This window comes from Bos grunniens, chromosome 5, assembly GCF_055505025.1.
Source record: "Bos grunniens cultivar Pamir isolate PY7600 chromosome 5, Bosgru_T2T1.0, whole genome shotgun sequence".
In the NCBI taxonomy this organism is placed as follows: Eukaryota; Metazoa; Chordata; class Mammalia; order Artiodactyla; family Bovidae; genus Bos; species Bos grunniens.
In genome coordinates, this window is record NC_141169.1 from 75,599,630 (window position 1) to 75,618,360 (window position 18,731).

Genomic DNA, 18,731 nt, shown 5'->3' on the forward strand with positions numbered 1-18,731 from the left:
GGAGAGGAATTCAAGCCGAGGCAGGTGACAAGGCTTCATTACTCAGAGCTTTTGTGTAATAAAGTTTTATTAAAGTATAAAAGAGATAGAGAAAGCTTCCAACATAGACATCAGAAGGGGGCAGAAGTAGTACCTTACTGCTAGTCTTTAGTAGGAAGTTATATACCTACTAGTAGGCTGCTAATTAGAGAAAGGAAATGTCTCAAAACTCAGAGACTGGCACTAGGCCCCTCACCTACAACATGCATTTTGAGATAACATTGGCACAAGGTGAGTTGTCTTGGACCATAAAACAATTGACATGAATCTTGAAGAAAGACAGTTTTCCAAGCAAAGACATAGTCTCATTAACATAGCTTAAGAGAACATTCGCATGAGTAAAACATACTGGTTTGTAATGTCATTTCCAAGTCTTAGGTGAACCGGAATTGGAACCGATTTGAAGAAAGACAGAGTCTAGGGTAAATACATGGTTCATTAATATAGCTTAAGAAAAACATTTCCATGAGAAAAATGCACTGGTTAGTTCAAGGTTTGAGAAAAGTTAAGTTCAGGTGGAACCAGGCATCGTCATGGCAACAGAGAATTTTAAAAGAAACCTCCTTTTAAATTTGTAGAGAGAAAGGAAAAAATCTGATACTTGTAGTTTAAAAAATGTCTGACACTTGCAGCCTATTTCCTCCATTTGGAGACCCCTAGCCTTCCTGCCTGTTACCCTCTCACTCCCTGTCCCTTCTCAAGACGTACTCTTCTGAATCTCTTCCCCTATCATCTCCACAGCTTTCTAAAATGTAGCATTTAAAAAAATTGAAATATAAGTCACACAACATACAACCACAATTGAACAGTAGTTTTTAGTATATTCACTATGTGTATAAATATCACCACTACATAATTCCAGAACTTTTCCATCACCCCAGAAAGCATGCCCATACTTATTACAAGTTAGTTCTAGTTCCTCCTGCCACCTTGCTTTGGGAAGGCTGAGGGATGGGAGTTTGTAGGGATTGGTTCTTAATCTTGTTTGATACCATGGCTAGGCTGGGCCAGTCTGGGAACTGAGTCTTGGAAGCCTGAAGAGGTCACTGATTCACAGGCCACAGTGTTGGGATCTCCAGGACAGGGGAGGGCCCAGACGTGGGACCTGGGAGAAGTCAATGTCACAGCCACAAATGATCCAAGCAGTGGTCAACTCACAGGGTCGAACAGAGAGACAGAGTTCTGAAAGGATGAGAAGACTCTAAGCCTAGAGGAGGGATGAAGCCTAAGCAAGGTTTTGTATTGGTTGGGATGGGGATGCTGAGCTGCTGTAACGAAGGGCTCACAAAATATATTGGTATTATCAACAAACAATGTAGATTTTTTTCATTTCAGATATGAAAATCCAAGTTGCTAGGTATTTGGGAGGTAGGTGGAAGGTAGGTTGACTGTTACTGCTCTGCCATCATTCCCAGGGGATTGTACATGGAAGCTGATTCTCATCATACATTCCAGGCCAAAGGAAGGACAAAAGAGGACATGGAGCACAGGAATTTCCCTTCAATGACGTGTCCTAGAAGATCCACACATCATTTCCCTCACCTTTGATTAGTCAGAATTTAGCCATGAGGTTACATCGAGCTACAAGAGAGTCTGGGCTGCCATGAACCCACCAAAACTTCAGTATCTTCTCTATAAAAAATAAGGACACTAAAAATGGTTACAGTGGCCAATTTTATGTTATGTATATTTTACTACATTAAGGAAAAAGTTTTAAACTTTTTTATTTTTTTAAAAAGGAGGGAAGGATGAAATTTGAGGACAGTTATTAGTCTCTTCTACAACCACCAATGCAGAAAAAGCATGGCATTTTTGTGGGAAAAAAACTACAAGATATTACCTGGTCACTGTTTAAAAATTATTCAAAAAGCACAGAATAAGTGTCACCTTTTTTGCAGATCTCTCTAGATTAATCTCTATCCAATATTTTAAAACCTTATAAGAAACAAGCTTTTTTATTTGCCCAACAGTCAGATAGTAAAGTTCAGTGATCTGCCACCACCTCATCCTCTGTCTCTAAATGCCCATTGTTGCCATATACAGGGGAGATGCTGTGACACAGCATCAGATGTGACCTCTCTCAATCTCTTACAGCTCTTTAATCTCAATGGAGCCCCTCTGAGCATCTCACCATCACCCCAAGGGGACCACAGCCAGAAAATGATCATAGACATTTCTGGGTTCTGTATTCACAACCACAATCTGAAAGTAAGATTTGGAATTACTCGGAAGAATAAGCAACAGGGCAGAATTAGGAATGAGGGGGTGTCTAATGCCAGCAGTCAGAGACCAGTGGGAAAGTCGACAGCTCAGTGGAGGCAAGTGAAGAGGTGAGCACTTGCTGGGACCAGGGTGGACGGCCCACCTCAGGGGCCAGTGAGGAGGGATGAACAGGGGGAATAAGAGAGGCTGGACGAGGAGTGGTATTAGCATGCTTTAGGCTCCAAAGACACACATGGATGGCTGGAGAGGGAGCAAGGACCCCTCCCTTCCAAAAGGGACTCTGCGATCAGTGGCCCCTGGGCTCTCGTGCTCACGTGTGGTGGGCGGTCAGGCAGCCCTGGGGACTGCTCCCTCCCACTTGGTGGGCAGACATGGGCACCCTCCAGCACTGCTCCTGCACAAGGTGAACAGTCAATCCACAGGACCTTAAGGGGGAGAACTGATATTTGTGGGTCCTATAGTGGGGTAATTGGTGGCCCCCTGAAAAGTATGTCCATGACCTAATCTCTGCAATTGTGTATGGGACCTTATGTGGAAAAGGGTCTTTGAAAATCCTTTAAGTGAAACATCTTGTAATGAGATCGCTGCAGCTTATCTGGGTGGACCCTAAATCAACTAGCATCCTTGTAAGATACACACAGAGACAACAGAGAGTAGGGGGAGAAAGCCATGAAAAGACAGAGGCAGGATGCAGGGATGGATGCAACCACAAGTCAGGAAACACTGCAGCCACCACCCGCTGGGAGAGGCAGGGAAGGCCCCCCGCCCAGAACTTCTATGGGAGTGGGCCCTGCTGACAGGAGGCAGCACCCCAGACTCCAGCACTGGCTCCCCCTACCTCTCCCATCACCTCCTGCTGCTCCCTCCTGATGGCCTGAATGTGCACCTGCTTGGAGGCTGGATGGGTCAGCTGCTGGAAGCCTGGCAAGTGTCCTGTCTAGGAGCTTGCAGCTCTCTTGAGCAACCATGAGATGTTAGTGGTGACCTCAGAAGGAAGGTGTGTGTTGAGGGTACACAGTCTGTTGGGCAATTTGTAGGAAGCAGAGGAGATGGAGGAGGTCAGACCCTTTCCTCCAGTGCATTGGCCACCTTGAGGCTGCCCCTGGATGCTGTGCTGAAGCTGATGGGGAAAGGGTTTTTTCTGAGATACAAGGAATCCAGGTTCACCACCACCCTGTCTCTCAGGGCCTGTTCAGTGCCAGGCTCTGAGGAGATACTGAGACCTGAGAGGGGAAGGACACGTGACCAAGTGTGGAGACCCAGGGCTTTGTCTTCCTGTGCTTTCTGGGCCCTCAGTTCAGGACTGTGGGTGATGAGTGGTTCTGTGCAGGGGAGGCCAGCCCGGATGGAGGAAGTAAGAAGGGCTTACTGCACTGTCTGTGTTATGATATTGGTTTTGCAATATTAAGATTTAAAAAAAGCCTAACTGTAGGCATGTCAATATAACAGGAGGGGCATGACCTTAGATCTACGTGTTTAGGCAGGCAGAGACCAAACCTAGAAACTTTGGGATTTTTAAATTTGCATTCCTAGGACTTTGCTGAAAGTCCCATGGTTAAGACTATGCTTCCACTGAGGGTATTGTGGGTTTCATTCCTGGTCAGGGAACTGAGATCCCACATGCCAGGAGGCCCAGCTGAAACAAAAACTAAAGAAAAAAATTAAAAGAGAATAAAATGTACAATTTGATCAGTTAAAAAAATATAATAAAATCACATATCTCACCTATATACCAATGTCTTAAGGTCTGGACTTGGCCTCTGCTCTGCCCACAGAAAGTTATGTGACCCTAGGCAAGTCATGTCCCGGGGAATTGTTTGTTCTGATTTTTTGTTTTTAAAAGCTGATTTCAGTCTTCCATTGTGGGTTTGTAGCCTCCTCAACACACATAGGAGTTTGTAGCTCCTATATGTGTTGAGGATGTTCACCCGTATCTACTGTAAATATTGCAAACACTGTCTCCAGGTCTCTTGTATTCTGATCTGGTTTATGATGTCCTTTGCAATTTTCAATTTTTAAGAGGTTCAGTGGTTTTGGGGATTTGTGTCCTGGTGAGAAGTTTCCTCAACTCTACAGTATTTTTCCAGTATGTTTTCATTTTGTCCAGTACGTTTGTAGTTAGCTTTTTTTTTTTTTCCTTTCAGGTTTACATTTAGGTCACTTTGGGATTCAGGATTGATTATAATTTTTTTGTTTCTTCCTAATTTTCTTCTACATCTTACCTTCCCCCTCCGTCCTTCGCCTTCTCCTCCTCTCCTGCTCTCCCTCCCTCCCTCCCTGCCTGTCTCTTTCTTCTCCTTAAAGCAGGACATATTTAACAGGTTTAAACATATTTAATTTGACCTACTGCAGTCAAAAAGGAACACACTCTTCTTTTGTGAGGCTCTGCATCTGGCCATACCGTTGGGCGGAGACAAGTTTCTCCAGGCTCCTCCCTTCTCCCTCCTACCAATAGTATTTCCAGGAAGCGATCAATCAGAGGCTAACAGAGGAGGACACTCCGGATAGTAATTCAGCAGAGGGAGCACTGTCCAGCGTTCACAGGCAGCTGAGGCCCCAGACAAGGGTCAGGACCAGGACAAGAATGGGAGGGAAGGACAGAAGGATGAGGTCAAGGGTGCAGCCACATTTACAAGTGTTTGGCATGATCCAAGTGCAATCTCATCTGCTGATACTCATCTGATCTCATCTGATCTCATCTCCTCCTCTCTCTGCCTTGGCACTTGGTCCTCATGTTTCATGATTTCAGTTGGCTACCTGGCTTCCAGGCAGAGACGGAGGCAGGGGACCAGCCAACTCTCCTCCCCCATGTGCTTCAAGGGGCAGGCCTGCCTGTATGAATTCTCTTCCATCCACATGTCAGTGCCTCCAGTCTCTCCCACCAGACACACTTCCTAGCGAACAAGCTGAGGGTTAGGTTACTCTTCCTGAGAGAGAACCCTGGGCATCGCAGAGGAAGATGTAGAAAGAAAGATTCTAGGATGGGGCTCAGGTGAGGCAATCTGTGGCAGGCTCTAAGGAAACAGGGCCACTCTAGGTTGAGTGCTGCAGAGAATGGCGGCAGTGGGGATGCGGGGAGAGTCAATGAGAGTCTCAGTAATTCCCTGTATGGAGACCAGAGTGAGGATAAAGGTGTGATTGGTAAAGAAGGAGCAGTGTTGCTTTTCAGCCAAGGGAGGGGGTGTGGTGTTGGGGGGCGCAGTGATGGGTGTTTGCTGTCTCCCTTGGTCCTGCTCTCAGGGTGACCCCGTGTGAGGCCGGAGTTCTGTGAGAGCCTTTACATCCAACGGGAGAAGAGCATCGCCCTGTTGTGACAACAGGCCAGCCTTGGGATGTCAGGTATTTTTCTTGTTTTATTTCTCAAAACTTTATAAATGCTCACATGAATAAACAGAAGGGAAAATAGCCATAGAATGCAAGACTCCTCTTCTTATTAAATCAAATTAATTCTTATTTGCAACAAAACTACTATTTTATATCTAACTTTGGTGGTATATATATACATAATTTTTATTTTGTATTGACTACAGTTGATTAACAGTATTGTTAGCTTCAGGTGTACAAAGTGATTCAGTTATACACATATATGTATCTATTCTTTTTCAAATTCTATTCCCATTTAGGTTACTAGAGAACACTGAGTGGAGCTGTGTGTGCTATGCAATAGGCCCATGATGGCTATCTATTCTACATTTAGTAGTGTGTACATGTGAATCCTTTTTGGATATATTTTTTCTAAAACATTCTAATTTTAATATAATAATGGACTAATGTCCTTTAACAGACTTAGCCTGGTCCAATTAAACAAGATAACAATATTTATTTTCTGTTACGATTCTATGTGGGTGCCCCTGGTAACCACTGCTCTGAGCATCTTCAAGAGCATCCTTGCCTTTGCAGGAACAGAGATGCCAGCCTATGGAATTCACCTCCCCTGCAAGGGGTCTTCCTTCCTTTGTTTGAGTGGACAGAAGCCCATGGGTGCGCATGTGGGTGGGCAAGATGCTGCTGGACAATATCTGTTTAAGGTCCCAGTTCACTCTTATTATTCTGGTTTCTGTGTGTTATCATCCCTATGTTTTTAGAGAACTTGGTTTCATCAACATGAACATGTCTCCTACACTGACAGTTGTCACAGCAGCAAAACTGCTGCTTCTTGTTTGTACTTCCTCTGATTGCTCCCACCATTTTAAGGTGGTGGCACCAGACACAACCCCATTCTTGTGGATTACTAACTACTATAAAGTGACTTCTGCTGTCTTAAAGTTTAAAAAATCCCAGTGCCAAGTGCAGATTGTTAAAATAAATCAATTTCTACAGGGAATTCTGCTCATTTCTTCCCAAGGAAAAGCTTCTTTCTTTAGATAATTAATGTCTTTAGATGATATTCTTACCTTGGGGGACAGAATAGTGTGAGAGTGTTTGCTCCAGAGACAGGAACCTCGAATTCTGGCTGTGACACTAGCCGGGCACTTTGACTACATTACTTAACTTCTCTGAGCTTCAGTTTCCTTTCTTAAAGGATCATTGTGAGAACTAAAAGGAAGTGAAAGCCTACCAAGTACTTGGAATTTTGCTTGGTGCAAAGAGGGGAGTCATCAACCACAATAGCTAATAAATGCTAGATATTGCATTTTTCTTTCTCTTGATTTAAAATTTTTGATATTTAATTACTTACCAGGAAAGAATTTCAGTTATGTTAATCCATTTTCTCATACCTTTCCCCATCTTCTCATAATATCATTATATTACTAAATTTATATCCTGTATTAGAAATCTTTGTAGTTATAAGCACTTTATTTAAACTTTTATTTCTGGGGTCCTCAGGTGCAGCCAGTATTTCCTGATCCCCTCTGGTGGAAGAACTTTGAAAATGGAAAAATTTTTTTTTCTTCTTATTTTTCTTTTTTTTTTTTAGTTATTATTATTATTTTTTTTACTTAACAATATTGTATTGGTTTTGCCATACATCAACATGCATCCACCACGGGTGTACACGTGTTCCCCATCCTGAACCCCCCTCCCACCTCCCTCCCCATACCATCCCTCTGGGTCATCCCAGTGCACCAGCCCCGAGCTTCCTGTATCCTGCATCAAACCTGGACTGGCAATTCGTTTCTTATATGATATTATACATGTTTTAATGCCATTCTCCCAAATCATCCCCCCCGCCTTTCCCACAGAGTTCAAAAGACTGTTCTATACATCTGTGTCTCTTTTGCTGTCTCGCATACAGGGTTGTCATCAACATCTTTCTAAATGAAAATGGAAAATTTTTGAAAACTCAAACCCATGTCTCAAGAAGATTAGAAAGATATTTTATTCATAAAGTGAGAACAAGATGCATGGAAAAGGGAGATAAATAATGAAACAAACAAGAAAAGGAAATGTTAATCCTTTCCTTCTTTCAGGGCTTCATCTCCCAACTTCTAGCAGTATACTTTAATTTTCATATTGATCGACAACAAATCCATTAGTTCTCATGTTTAAATGCTCTGTTTTGGGGATATTCCGGCAGTCCAATGGTTAAGACTCCACTTTTACTGCCATGGAGCAGGATTTGATATCTGGTCATGGTATTAAGATCCCACAAGCCATGCAGTGCATCCTATATATATATATATATATATATATATATATATGTAAATGCTCAGTTTTGTTCAAAAGGTAAAAATCAAACGAGAGTGTTAACGTTTTTTATCTCCAATATTTCCTCCATTTCTTTTAAACTACTCCTCATGTGATATCGTGTCCCCTGTCCCCACAGATTCTGCACTTCTTATCCCGTTCTGGACTGGTTTCTCTCTAGGTCTGCTGCGTGCCCAGCTGGGATCCTTGGATTCCCTTCTCTCTGGTTGATGTTCCTGATTCCTGCATCCACATCTTTCATGGTTATGGCTTATCTCACTCCATAAAAACACACACACCTTTTTTACCCCTGCAGCTCATTCTCAATTAACTTTCTCAGGAACAACTATGATGGTAGCCTTTCTATTCCCCGTTTAGCTCCATTTCTTCTGTCATTTGTTTGCTCAATTTTCTGCGAGCTTTCTTTGATTTTCTTTTCCATCCTTTCTTTACAGTTATTTTGTAAACACTTTATTAATTTCCAAGATCTATTTTTGTTTATTTCATTATTTATTTCCCTTTCCCATGCATCTTCTTCTCATTTTATGAATAAAATGTTTTTCTAATCTTCTTGAGACATGGGTTTGAGTTTTCAAAATTTTTCAATTTTCACAATTCTCTGTTTTGTGACTTCTCTGGTGGTCCAGTGGCTAAGACTCCATGCTCCCAATGCAGGCAGCCCGGGTTCCATCCCTTGTCAGGGAACAAGATTCCACAAGTTCAACAGAGTTCATATGCCACAGCTAAAATATCCCACGTGCCACAACTAAGATCCAGCTTGGCCAAATAAATAAATAATTTTTTTTAATTATCTGTTTCTTCTGATGTCATTTTTATCTTTTCTTTCCAGGTTGTCATATTTCTCATATGTCTGATCCTGGATTGCCCGTTCAAATTAAGATGGAGAAGGATTGATGGGAGCATTTTTGTAAAGTGATTGGATGAGGACCTGTGATTTCCATAAAATAGAAGTTTTATTCTGGTGTCTTTCCATTCTGATTTCCCCACTTTGTTGCAGACTTAAGGCTGCTGTGAATATGGGATGCACCATGGGATTGGTGAGCTTGTCCCCTGATCTCCCCTCTGGCTCCCTCTCATCTTGGTCCCTCTCTGAGACTCTGCCCAGCAGATCATTTTTCTTGCCTCTACTCACTCTTGCTGTTTCTCTCCCTCTACTCTTCTCTATTCAGCTATCACTTCTCCATTCACTCAGTCCTCAAATACGTGTTGAAGACTCTAGGCTCCTATTGCCACCATTCAGGTTTTTTTTTTTTTTTTTTTTAATTAGCCACAGACTGAGGAGAGGCAGAGTATGGGTTCTTGAGCCCAAGAGTGGGTTGGAACCCAGTCTATGTTGAACAAGGTTTCTGACCTTGGGCAAATCACAAAGCATCTATGCTTCAGATTCCTTAGCTATAAACAGGGATACATGGGTACAGACTTCCAGCTTATTAGTAAATATGCTTTATAATTTGTGAAATCTTAGAGCAAATAACCAGTGCAGAACAAAATCAGAAACACAAACCACTCTCATCAATAGCTGTTACTGTAACTATAAGGACCTTTACTATCATTTCAGCCAGGTTTCAGAAGGGGTAGTTAGTAAGTGCTTTTTTTAATTCTTTTTTTTAATGGGATTATTAATTTTATTTTTAAACTTTACGATATTGTATTAGTTTTGCCAAATATCTAAATGAATCCGCCACAGGTATACCTGTGTTCCCCATCCTGAACCCTCCTCCCTCCTCCCTCCCCATACCCTCCCTCTGGATTGTCCCAGTGCACCAGCCCCAAGCATCCAGCATCATGCATCGAACCTGGACTGGCGACCCGTTTCATACATGATATTATACATGTTTCAATACCATTCTCCCAAATCTCCCCACCCTCTCCCTCTCCCACAGAGTCCATAAGACTGACCCATACATCAGTGTCTCTTTTGCTGTCTCGTACACAGCTTTTTTTAATTCTTAAAATACCACATAAACATAAGCAACACTTGCTTTCTTTCCTTATCTCCCAGCACAAGATAGTCACAGCCAGAATCAAAAGAGATTCTGTCAATATAAAGATCTGCCACTTACACAACTGAGAACTGGCAAGACTGAAAGGCTGGACACATGAGTGTGAATGTAAATTGGTATAGTTTCCTTCCAAAGCAGTGTGACTCTAAGTATAAAAGAATTTTAGATGTTGATCCACTCAGACACAGTTATTCTACTTCTGAAATAACTTAAGGAAGCAGTCAAATGCACACAAAGTTTTCCACAAGAAGGGTGTTCTTTGCACTATTATTTACATAAATAATTAGAAAGAGCCCCAAATTTAACAGTCAGGGGAGGACAGCAGAGAGGATGGAGCACCATTCAGGTCCTCAGCCACCCAGGGCAAGGCTGCAGGGATGGGGTGGGACCGGTGGGACTCCAGGCCCTCGTGGGATAAGGACTCTTACAGAAATAAGGAGGATATGGACTGTAGGATCTGAAGCCCCAGGAACTTTATCAAGGCAGAGACTTGAGCACAGGGAGCAAGACATCCTTTTAGAATGAATGAGAAGAGTTATTTACTGACAAACATATATCCACAAGTATATATTTTTGTATATTAAAGGGCACAGAGCATAGCCATCACAAACCTGGGATTTGGACCAGAAAGACTTGGGTTGAAGTCCAGGCTCTGGAATCAGTGTGAAAACTTGGGCTGACCTAAGTTTAGGTGAGTTTCAGGAGTCTGCACGTCATAGATGCTAGATCAATATCACCTATTACCAGTCAGTGACACAGTGTTCCCAGTCTCAATTTCCAGAGTATTCCTTCCTGTCTATTCTTCTTTCTCTAGTTTTATTGCTCCTATAACTTTGCAGATGACTGTCTCCTGTCCTATTCCCTTCTCCTTGTGCCCCAACAGGAGATCAGGACTCTGACTTGGCCTGGAGGAAGCTGGTAGGATGATGAGTAACTTTCCTTAACTAGTGGCCAGCAGAGCCCAGGAGACAGAGAACCACGCTGGGTCAAGTCTCTGGTGGCACGCGTGGCCGTCCCAGGGGAATCCATCGGAGACCTCGCCCCTCACTGCGTCTTGCAGTCACTGCTCACTCACGATCGAGCCAACAGTCTGCTTTTTCTTCCTCAAGGGTGAAGCCACACCTCCTTCCAGCCGGACGCATATAAGGAGCTGAAGGGACATCTCTGAGACCCCCTGCTGCCACCATGAGCTCAGAAGAGCTGGGGATTACTCTAGTAATCAGCAGTCTCTTATCTGGCTGGTTCCTACTTGTGACCCAGAACTGAGGTGGTACCAACTGACTGAATTAACCTAGAGAAGAATCAAGAACCAAGAAGGGACTGGATAAGCATCCTCAGGCCCCCCGAAGGAGTCAGGGGATCCCCCCACCCAGGGATCCATCCACAAGGCCTCCTTCCAGGACCTCTACTCAGGGAGCCAAGTCTAAGGTATTCACTTTCTCACCCTGTTGTCCAGTAAGTGACTCAGAAGTGAAGCCAGGACAGCCATCGGGAGGGGGGACAGCTGAGGGAGTCCCCGAGGCCAGGTGGGGCATGGAGAGGAAGTTCCCCAGCATCCCTGGAGCTTCTCCTGTCCTCTTCCTTTGTCCAAGCTTCCTCCTGCTCCCAGATCCTGGAGCGTAACCACCGAGGCCGTTTCCTCCAGTTCTCTTCCTACCTCTAGCCCAACTGCCCTGCAGGCATCAGCGGACTCTGAACTGAACCCCAGTCTGGCTTTTGCCTCCTGTCACCTGTGTGATGTGGAGTGCCTTCCCTGACCTCACCTGTAAAATTGGAAAATTCCCTATGTTGTGATGAGGATCAAATCCATGGCCTGGGCCACACAGTAGGTCCTGCCTAGTGTGGTGCTATCCCCTCTACCTGGAATGTATTCATTTAGGTGGAAACCTCTCCCCTCCTCCTGAATCCCCCCTTCCCTGTTCTGTGTTTAGACACCTGCCAAGTGCTCTCATATATAAGCACCTGCTTGTCAGGTGTGATACCTCAGGCAGGTACTGACTCTATTGATCTCAAAGGCTTCCCTGCAGACACCCAAGTGCTCAGTTATTCCCCCATCCACCCGCACCCCAATCGATCAATACACAGATTTAGTGTTTTGGGTTCCCTCCACGTGAGGCCTGTATTCCTTTCTCCCTTAGTGACACAGGAAAAAGAGAAAAATTAAAAGTCTTCACGCTGCAGGACAGAGAGAGGAAGAGAGATTTGGTTTTTCTTCTAATAAGGACACTGATCTTACTATATTAAGGCCATACACTTATGGATGGCGTCATATCATTATAATTACCACCTTAAAGTCCCTATCTTCATATAGTCATTGCAAGAGTGGAGGGACATTCAGGGCTTCATCTTATGAATTTGGGAGGCAGAACAGTCCACCCAAAGCCCCTGGTGAATCCATCATCAGTACCTAAGATGAACTTTAACAGCTTTAAACTCAGTACCATTTACCTTCCATCATAATTTCTTCTGATCTTTTTATTTTCCTGTCTAGAAGGCAAAAGCCTTTTTAAGGATGTCATTGAACATTTCCGGAAAGAGTGAGCAAGGAAGAACTGCATTTCCTACTCACTGAAGAGAAACACTGAGAGAGTTTTGTGGCTGAGGCTGATTTGTCCAGGTAACCCACACAGGTGTGCCAAGAACGTCACCTAAGTCACCCAGATCCCCCAAAGAAGATCTCACCCAGGCTAGCTTCCTCCTGGCAGGCACATCTCCCCCAGGCAGCATTCTATGAATGGAGTTGAGGATGTTCCATCTCAAGAATGCATGAGGAATATTTCCTCCACGTCATTTGCTGGAAGTATATAACCTCAGGTTGAGAAGCGATAGAAACCTGTGAGAAGAGCAGGTTATGTGACCTGGGCAAGTTACTAAACTACTCTCTGCTTTAGTTTCTTTATCTGCTCAGTTTTATTGTGAGGACACTGAGATCATGCATGCAGTGTTTCAAACAATAGCCGGTATAGAGTAGATACTCAATTAATGTTAAAATTTAAAAGCTTGTTGGAAAGACACAGGGGTCAAGAGCCTTCTTTCTGGAGATGAGAACCAAGAAGGATATCCTTTGGGACAAGTCAGGAAATCCTGATACCAGCATCACTTTCTGTTCCTGGGGATTCTGACTAGAGTGCTTTCATTCCCTATCTTAGGGACTGTACCAACCCTGCAGGATCCTGCTGGCCCATAAAGCAGGTAGGCTGCAGAGGAACTGGGTGGAGCTGGTAGGATCCCGGATCTAGCCCTGCCCAGCTCTGGGGCTCTGGGCTAATGTCTTGGAGCCCTAGGTCTGTCCTGTGTTCAATAGGAATAGCAATTCAATTTGATGGACTATGGTGATGGCCTCAGAATGAACTGCAGAGTCAGAGGTGGGGAACCAAGTGCAATCATCTCATCCAAAGGCCCAGGGAGGCCAGCACCAGGGTCAGACCCAGGGCTCAGGGTGGAGCAGCAGGTCCAAGTTGGAGGACTAGTAGGCAGGCTTGGGTAGCAGGACCAGGACTAGAGTGAAGAGAGTGGGCCCTAAGGACACAGAACTGAAGGGGCTGTGACTCTAACAGAGGTCCCCTGAGTGGGGGTAGGGGGGAGGGACATTTCTTCCCTCCCTGACAGGATCACTTCACGCTGGGCTAGAGGGCCCTGGGTGACCATGTCTGCACACCCTGCCTGGGACCTGGCTTCTCACTCCATCTGGGACCTTCTTCTAGTCTACGTGGAGCCGCCCTGACAGTGGAAGGCTGTGTGGCTCAGGGAGCCCTCCAGGGTCACAGTGAGTGGCTGTGATTGTGTGTCATTTGAGGGATTCTGGGGAGCCTCACATCCCCAACAAGAGGAAAACACTTCCTCCACCAGCTGTGCAAGTGCCAGTCTCTTTAGGCTCAGCCATTCAGATGAGTGTTTCCTCAAGTCTCTTGAATCTTTAAAGGTTCCACAAAGTTGCACATGGCCTTGGAGGGCAGACTGGTGAAGCTGTCACAGGTAAAGTGTGAGTTAGGCTGGTGATACCCAAGATGTCAGGGTGCTGAGTGATGGGTCAGGAGTCAGGGAGGTGGGCTGGAGAGTCCAAGAGGAGCCAGGGCTCACAGCACATCTCCTGCTTCCCTGTCAACTGGGGCAGTGGATGGACCCAGTGATCTTCCTCTGGGAAGGTCATGGAAATCAGGCTTAAGGGAGAGCAGATGCCAGGCAAAATGATCGTTAAGGGTCCTTTTAGTTCTGAGTTTTGATATTTTTAAAAATTCCAAGTACAGAGAGTTAACCAATCTGAAAACTCTGGGGCACAATTCCCAAGACTGTCCTTACATTTGACACCAATGGCAAATTTGGGAGACTCCCACAACTTACCTCAAGTTTAAGAACTGAAAGCTGTCATGATACCAGTTACAGTTTATTACATGGAGGGATGCAGTTTCCCATCAGCCAAAGGGCAGAGTTTGGGCAGGTTTCACACACGAAGCTTCCATTGTCCTCAGGACACATTAATGTCCTAGATTCAGTGTGCGGCAGGGCACACAGAACACTGCCCTCCAAGGACACTCACCCTGTTTAAAAAATTATCCTGACCTGTGGTCTCCAGCCCCTCCTGGAGGTCAGACTAATGCACTACAGTCCAGCTTCTCCAGAGGTCAGAACTGATAGCACGTGACCCAGAGGCTACTCATCACCTTGTCAGACTGTCCAATGGCCCAGGCCACAAGGATACTTGTATCAGCCTGAATATTCTAGGGGCTTAGGAACCACTTCCCAGTGTCCAAGGGCAAAAAAATGTTGACTCCTCACTACACACTCAGGCCCTGAGTGACAGTTTTTCTGCTCTAATCCCACTTGCCTTTGTTTATCTGTGGAGTTCCCACTCTAAACACACTTTAGAAGTGATGGCGTTGATCTGCCTATGAGATGTCTTTATCAAATACTTCTCTTAAGAGAAGGTGACTTTTGCTGCTTTATTCCAGGATTGACTATGTACATGGAGCATCTACAATGCCCAAATATGTGTTTAATGTTGAAAAAAATGTTTGCATTTGTAAAATTCTTTCCTGGTGATTTATAATAAAATCTGCAGCTTATGCAGAATAGCTCTTGCTGAACCTATTTTACAGACTAACATAGTCTTTCTTAATACCTTGGCATTCACTGTTACAGGGAAGAGGCAGATACACTAGGTAAATATCTGAACAAACTGCACAGAAACTTGGTCATGAGGGACTAAGACAGGCTCCAACGAGGCCAGTTGGACAGAAAGAGGTTTTGGGAGAAGTTTCCTCAGGTGAAACAGAAACTTGAGGAGGGCATAAAAAAGCTCCGTGCACTGGCAGACAAGGTTGACAAAGCGCACAGGGACTGCACCATCTCCAAGGTGGCAACCGCCTCTGCTGGCTCTGTGTCTTGCTTCCTGAGCATCCTTGGCCTGGCTCTGGCACCCATGTCAGCGGGGTCCAGTCTGACACTGTGTTGGTGGGATAGGGCTGGGAGAAGTGGCTGCTGTGACTGGTGTGTTCACCATCATGGTGGAAAGTAAAAGCAGGTCATCAGCAGAAACTGAAGCCAGTCACCTTGTGTCAACTGGCATCACCGAAAAGGAGGTGACTTTGGGGCTTCTACATAAGGTCACACCCCAGATTGTTTCCTCTACAAAGAAACTCTACCAATCCATGAAAGGCATTGGGAAGAATGTCCAAAACTTCAAGCTGGCCAAAGCTGACCCTCACTTAGCAGCCAGTTCTCAGTGCTTCATGACCAAGTCTCAGTCCAAATTGGCAAAGTCAGGAAAGCTTTTGGAAGCATAGCTCTTGCGATGTCCAAAGGAGCCCAGATGGTGCATGCAGTCACTGTAGATGTCTTCCATTTTATGGGTGTGTCCTTCCTGGTCAAAGAGGCAAAGCGCTTGCATGAGAGGTCAAAGACAGTCAGTTGAAAGGCTGAGGCAGCAGGAGCAGGTCCTGGAGAAGAATTTGGAAGAGTTCACCCGCACCTCTGAGAGCCTGCAGTAGGGCCTGACACCCCCACCCCAGGACAGTGCAGGGACCAGGCACACATGTGAGGTGAAGGTTCAGAGCACCTTGTTAGAAGGAAAAGGAGGGGGAGACAACACTGACGGAGCTGGGTGCTAGGAATCTGGCATTTCTGCAGCTGAGCACAGCAGGGGAGGAATGCATACAGGTGGAAGAGAGAAGGAAGGAGCCTAGAGCCTGGACTAAGGGAGGAGGGGGACTAGAGAGTGAGGGGAAGGGAGAAACCACTTATTTTGGACTAAAGAACACACTGGGGGCAGAACAGAGAGGCAGGGGAACTAACAACAAGAGGCCAGGAATATGAAAGTGTTTAAAATGGGAGGAAAATCAAAGGGTTAAGATTATTGAGGTCCAGGAGAAGCACCTGAGGCTCCTCTATCGCCCTCCCCAGGGTTTGCTGTCCCAGCAAAAAGAGTCTCCCCCTGGTGGTGGTCTCTAGCCCTCCTTCACCAGAATCAGCTCACCTTTGATCCCAGCAGGTTTATCTTAATTAGGCAGTGTCTTCATTCTTTCTTTTTTTTCCAATTGAAGTATGGTTGATTTACAATATTCTGTTACTTTCACACATACAGTAAAGTGATTCAGTTTTACATGTACCTGCATATGTATACATGTGGGCTTCGCAGGTGGCTCAGTAGTGAAGAATCTGCATACCAATGCAGGAGATGTGGGTTTGATCCGGGAGGAGAAATATCAACAACCTGAACTATGCAGATGATACCACCCTAATGGCAGAAATTGAAGAGGAACTAAACAGCCTCTTGATGAAGTGAAAAAGAAGAGTGAAAAAGCTGGCTTAAAACTCAACATTCAACAAACTAAGATCATGGCATCTGGTCCCATCACTTCATAGCAAATAGATAGGGAAAAAAGTGGAAACAGAGACAGACTTTATTTTCTTGGGCTCCACAATCACTGCATATGGTGATTGCAGCCATGAAATTAAAAGGAGCTTGCTCCTTGGAAGAAAAGCTATGACAAACTTAGACAACATATTAAAAAGCAGAGACATCACTTGGCCGACAATGGTCTGTATAGTCAAAACCATGGCTTTTCCACTAGTCACATATGGATGTGACAGTTTAACCATAATGAAGGCTGAGTGCCAAAGAATTGATTCTTTTGAACTGTGGTGCTGAAGAAGACTCTTGAAAATCCCTTAGACAGCAAGGAAATCAAACCAGTCAATCCTTAAGGAAATCAACCCTGAATACTCATTGGAAGGACTGATGCTGAAGCTATAGTTCCAATACTTTGGCCACTTGATGGGCCAACACATTGGGAAAGACCCTAACACTGGGAAAGGGAGGAGGAGAAGGGTGCAGCAGAGGATGAGATGGTTGGATGACATCTTGGAGTCAATGGACATGGGTTTGAGCAAACTCCAGGATGTAGAGATGGACAGGGAAGCCTGGTGTGCTGCAGTCCGTGGGGTCGCAAAGAGTCAGACACAACTGAGCAACTGAACAACAACCAATGACCCATCAGCCCCACTACTGGACATATACCCTGAGAAAACGGTAATCAAAAAACGCACATATATCCTAAGGTACATGCTTGCTTGCTTGCTTGCTAAGTTGCTTCAGTCGTGTCCGACTCTGTGTGACCCCACAGACAGCAGCCCACCAGGTTCCCCTGTCCCTGGGATTCTCCAGGCAAGAACACTGGAGTGGGTTGCCATTTCCTTCTCCAATGCATGAAAGTGAAAAGTGAAAATGAAGTTGCTCAGTTGTGTCTGACTCCTAGCGACCCATGGACTGCCATCGCTTTCTCTGCCTAAGGTACATAGCAGCACTATTTACAATAGCCAGGACATTGAAGCAACTTTGATGTCCATTGACAGATGAATGGATCAAGAAGATGTGGTACATATATACAATGGAATATTACTCAGCCATAAAAGAGTGAATTTGAGTTAGTTCTAGTAAGGTGGATGAACCTAGGACCTGTTATACATAGTGAAGTAAGTCAGAAAGAGAAAAACAAATATAATATATTAATGCTTATGTATATGAAACCTAAAAAATAATGGCATTGAGGAACCTACTTACTGGGAGGGAATGGAGACACAGATGTAAAGAATGGACTTGTGGACACAGTGGAGGAGGGAGTAAGTGGGAGGAATGGAGACGATAGTGTCAACATATGTCCACTATCAGTTATAAGATGGATAGGTCGTGGGAAGTTGCTGTATGGCATGGGGAGCCCAGCCTGGCACTCTGTGTTGACCTAAAGGGATAGGATGGGGGGAGGGGATGTATGTTTAATTATGGTGATTTGCACTGTTGAATGGCAGAAACCAACACAACATTGTAAAAAAATTTTTTATATATTTAAATAAATTTTTAAAAAGAAAAAAAAAATAAGATGAGTGGGTGGGAGAGGTGACTATGCTAGAATTTCCCACCAAGAAAACACCTGCCCACCACTGTCCCTCTTTCAGGGATGACACCCAGAGCTAGCTGTGTCCAGAGGACTCCAAGCTCCAAGGAGGAGGCATCCTTGAGTCCCAGCAGCTCCTGTGGGGTCAGGGACTACAAGACAGGGCTGGGGGTAGCGGGGGGGGGGGGGCAGTGCAGCTGAATATTTGCCCCCTGACCCGTGTGTGTCTGTGCTCAGGGGCATCTATTCCAGCCTGAACTCTGAGTGCTGGGGGACGGAATGTGAGTGTGCAGTATTTGGCCAAATGGATATTTGCAGGACATGAGCTGCTGATGCCGATGTTTGCAGGACAAGTTCTGCTGCCAAGCAAAAGCCCCGAGGCTGTGGCTGGCACAAGGGTGGGGAGCTGCAGTTGACAGATGGACTT

At 44.9% G+C, this 18,731-nt stretch overlaps 1 pseudogene; it reads left to right on the forward strand.

The window, feature by feature from the left end:
* Positions 1–242: 242 nt before the first annotated feature.
* Positions 243–15,901, forward strand: LOC147372433 (apolipoprotein L2-like; annotated as a pseudogene).
* The last annotated feature ends 2,830 nt before the right edge of the window (positions 15,902–18,731 follow it).